We start from the raw sequence: 3,943 nt of genomic DNA, 5'->3' as shown, positions 1-3,943 counted from the left end.
GGATCATCCCAATCGATCGATGTCTGTGTTATTCGGTCGATCGATGTCTCGGTTGTTCCGTCGATCAATGCCTGCCCTTTTGGTTGGCGTGATAGATCTGGATTGATTTCTATTGTGGCAACTCTTACGTGGTTGTTAGGATCTGTTTGAATGACATCTGGAGTGCCACGTTGCTGTGAGAATAGGTTGTCAGGTCCATTGGCTACTTGAAGGATATCTGCTATGTCCTCTCTGGACACTTGTAAGATCCTTCCATCTATTGCACGTGCGTTTCCATCTGGGTCCCTGAAAATACTAAATTCATCAGGTGTTAGAAAACCGTAATCAATATTTGCATAATCATTCAATTTAAAAATAGAAAGATTAGGGTTTAGAGTAGTAACGATCGATGTAGATACATTTGCATCGATCGATGGCAGAGTAATTTCTGCAGAACTTGTGTTCTTAAGATGATTGCTCTTCATGGATTTTTCTGTTGATGTAGAAGGAAGAGTGTTCATCTTTTTTTGCTTGTGTGTCTGCTCTGATGTGTGGAGGTGGTTTTGGGGGTGCAAAACGATTTATATAGGTATCAATAAACCTAGTTGGAGAGGGAATATTCTCCTGCTCCTGAATTTTTGGTGCGGCGCGAATATCGATCGATGTTCCTGTGTGAGTGTCGATCGATGTGAGCGGTTGTTTTGCTGGACGAGGGTGGGTATCGACCGATGTGGGGTGCACAAAGTCGAACGATGTTGGGAAAATTGTTTGTGAACTTATTTGTTTCAAGTCTTTCATCCTGCAAAGACATTTCTATTGCACGTTCTTTCCAATAATCCTCATCGTATTCCTCTGTATGTTCCTCATTAGGTGAAGTAATTACAGTGTCAACTGCAAAACTTTCATGGAAACCACTGTCTGCCCAACTGCCTATGAAATAATCGTCATGTCCTCTCTTTCTTGGAGGTTGGAAGGCAAAATGTTGGTAACAATGATTAGGTGGAGCGAAATGGTCAACTGGGTGCATTACGTCGAGTGACGTGTTGTTGCGGTCGTCGATCACCGTTGACTCATTGGAATCGATCGATGGAAAGGTTGGGGTGTCGATCGATTCCGAGTACTCTGTTCTGTACTCCGATTCATACTCTGCTCCACAATGGCATGCGCCAATGAAGCCAAGTTCTTTCCCGTAATCCACATAATTAATTACTTTTCTCTTAGGTCGGATGGGGTCGTAGTGGATGTTTGGGTCTATGAGCGTTAGACACAATTTGTTTTTGTTCATGTCACATACAGCTCCTACAGTAGCTAGGAAAGATCTTCCAAGCAGAAGTGAAGGGTTCCAGTTAAGCTCGATGTCTAGGACATGAAAATCTACAGGGACAAGGGCATTACCAATCTGTACCTCCAGATCTCTTATGATACCTCCTGATCGTTTCTCTGAAAGATCCACGAAGGTGAAGGATTCCGTTGAAGATTCGATGGTCAAACCAAGCTGGTCTGCCATGATCCTTGGGAGGATACTAACTGATGCTCATGTGTCACACATTGAATGGGGAAATTCAACACCCTTGACTACGCATGGTATTGCAAATTCCCAGGATCACTCTTCTTCGTCAATGTGATCATGTGTTTCATCTTCTCTCTTTCTTGATGAAACATTCTCCTAATGTCCTCCTCAGTTACCTTTGTTTCTCTGAAGAACATCCACAACCGGTGTGTGAAGTAAGCTTCATCAAAAGGTTTTTCGATTGGGATTCTGAGCACTCTTTTAGAGAAACCATCCATCTCCTTATCGTTACCTTCCCTCTTAAGGTTTTTAGGAATCTTGTCCTTTCTTCTCCTTAACCTTCTCCCTTCAGTTTCTTGTTCTTCTTGAACTGATTCTGGTGAAATATTTAAAGGGTTGGGTTTTGGTTCGGGTGGGTTAGCTAATGGTTTAGGTGGTGGTCTGAGTGTGTTGATGTAATCATTATCGATTGAGGGTAACTGCACTCGGTATGTCAGAGGTGCTTGTCGATCGATGGGAGGTGTGTTGTGACGATCGACGTCGGACTCATTTTGTCGATCGATGGTTGGCTCAACCGATCGATCGATTTTATCATAGAAAGGGGAGGGTGGGTGAGGATGTTTAGCTGCGAATTCTTCATGAGTTAGAATTCGAACCGCATTGCAATCAGTCGATTCAGCAGATGATGTCGATCGATGACTGGAGTAATCCGTCCATCGATCTTCATCATGGTCTGTCGATTGATGCGAGTTCATCGACATCGGTCAACACCATTGAGAACCGCCGAGACTCATGGAGCTTTCGATTTTGAAGTTCACCACTTGCCAGAAATCATCATCTATGATGGCATTTACGTGGTGTTTCCCTTTGTCGGCTCCTACCGCTCTAGTGAAAGCTTCTTGTCTTTTTATAGTCTCGCCCGTCTGAATTACTTGGGTTTCAAGTTTTCTCACCTGAGTCCCTAAGGTCTCGATTTTGGTGTTCAGATTGTTGTAGGCCGAGTCTATTTTACCGTTGAAATCCACGGTGATTTGTTGTTGTCCCAACAGTACTCGATCAAGAATTTCTTCGATCTTGCTTTCCTGAGTCTGGGGTGGTGGATTCTGGTAGTAAGAGTTCGAGTATCTCTTGCTGTTGTTGAAGGGTTTTTGAAATTGTGAACTTTGGTTACTTCTTTGGCCATTTCCAAAGAAGTTTCTGTTTCCGCCATGGTTTCCAAATTTCTGGAATCCGGTACCGCCGATGTAGTTCACATTTTCTTCTCCTTCCGTATCTGCTACTTCTCCTTCAGCTGAACAGACTTGCTTCCTAAGAAGCTCGTGCACCACATCTAACTTAGCTCTTACTTTGTCCATCAGTTCCTTCCCGATAGAGGCTACAGACTTATTCCGTTCAGAGTCAGTGTTTTTGGTGCTGCTGCTGTTAGCAAGGATTTTGATAAGTCTCACAGCTTCCAACGGATTCCGAGTAGTGAAGTTTCCTTCACTCCCTGTATCAAGAGCCATTTGATACTGTAAGGCGAGACCTCGGAAGAAAGTGCTTAACAGCTGCACTTCGTTAAATCCGTGGTGTGGACAGTCTCGCTGGAAGAACCTAAATCTAATCCACGCATCTTTGAAGGACTCTCCAGCCTTCTGCGAGAATGTGGAAATTTTGTTCCGAAGTTCTTCAGCACGCGTCTCATCGAAGAAGTTTCGTAAGAAAGCATTCTTGATGTTGGTCCAGGATGTTAAAGATCCTGTGGGTTGCTGCCTAAGCCAGTGCATCGCTTCTCCATTCAGCGTGTATCCTCGAACCGTTCCAAATGGTCCATAGGATGCTCGTGCGGTAACCCATAGTAGGGTATCCGCGACACGAGAGTGTAGTATTGAGGTTTCAGCTCGAAATTTTGCTTCTGGATCTCCGGAAGTCAAAAAGCTGATCTGTTGGAATAGTACTCATCTGGGCGATTGTAGTCTGCCAGTGGTTTCGATCGAGAGTCCTCGTCTACAGGTTGAGCAGCTCCTGTAGCATCAGCATCAGGGATTACAGTCCCCTGGGCATCTATTTTCTGACCTGTTGCATTACGCAGATGACCGGCCTGGTCATACAGGTTTCCGTTCTCGTCCTGTGTTAGAATAATAATGTTTACCATTTTTGACGACACGGTATCGATCGATGTACGCGGTGTAGTATCGATCGTTGTCGAACGATTGGGATCGATCGATGATGATGGTCTGGTGTCGGTCGACGGTTGGTTGTGCGTATCGATCGACGACAAAGTTGTTGCGTCGAGCGATGTGGAACGTTGACCTCTACGGATGGTGCGCTCCAAATGAGCAGGATCGTCTGAGAACAGCAAGTCTTTCTCCTTGTTGCTTCTGGTACCGCTGGGCATGCACCTGAAAAAAAAACAAGAAAAAGATTATTAGAAAGGGGGTAGAGAAAAAAATAAGAATCAATAAAACTAAATCT

The 3,943-nt window shown here is 44.4% G+C and overlaps 1 non-coding gene across 1 annotated transcript; it reads left to right on the top strand.

The window, feature by feature from the left end:
- Window positions 1-3,049: 3,049 nt before the first annotated feature.
- On the top strand, window positions 3,050-3,155 carry LOC125578755. Its single transcript, XR_007316838.1, has one exon. It is a non-coding gene; the product is annotated as a small nucleolar RNA R71 (small nucleolar RNA).
- Window positions 3,156-3,943: the final 788 nt, after the last annotated feature.

This window comes from Brassica napus, chromosome A9, assembly GCF_020379485.1.
Source record: "Brassica napus cultivar Da-Ae chromosome A9, Da-Ae, whole genome shotgun sequence".
Lineage (NCBI taxonomy): Eukaryota > Viridiplantae > Streptophyta > Magnoliopsida > Brassicales > Brassicaceae > Brassica > Brassica napus.
Note: the sequence above shows the minus strand (reverse complement) of the source record. Positions and strands in the feature narration are given on the sequence as shown.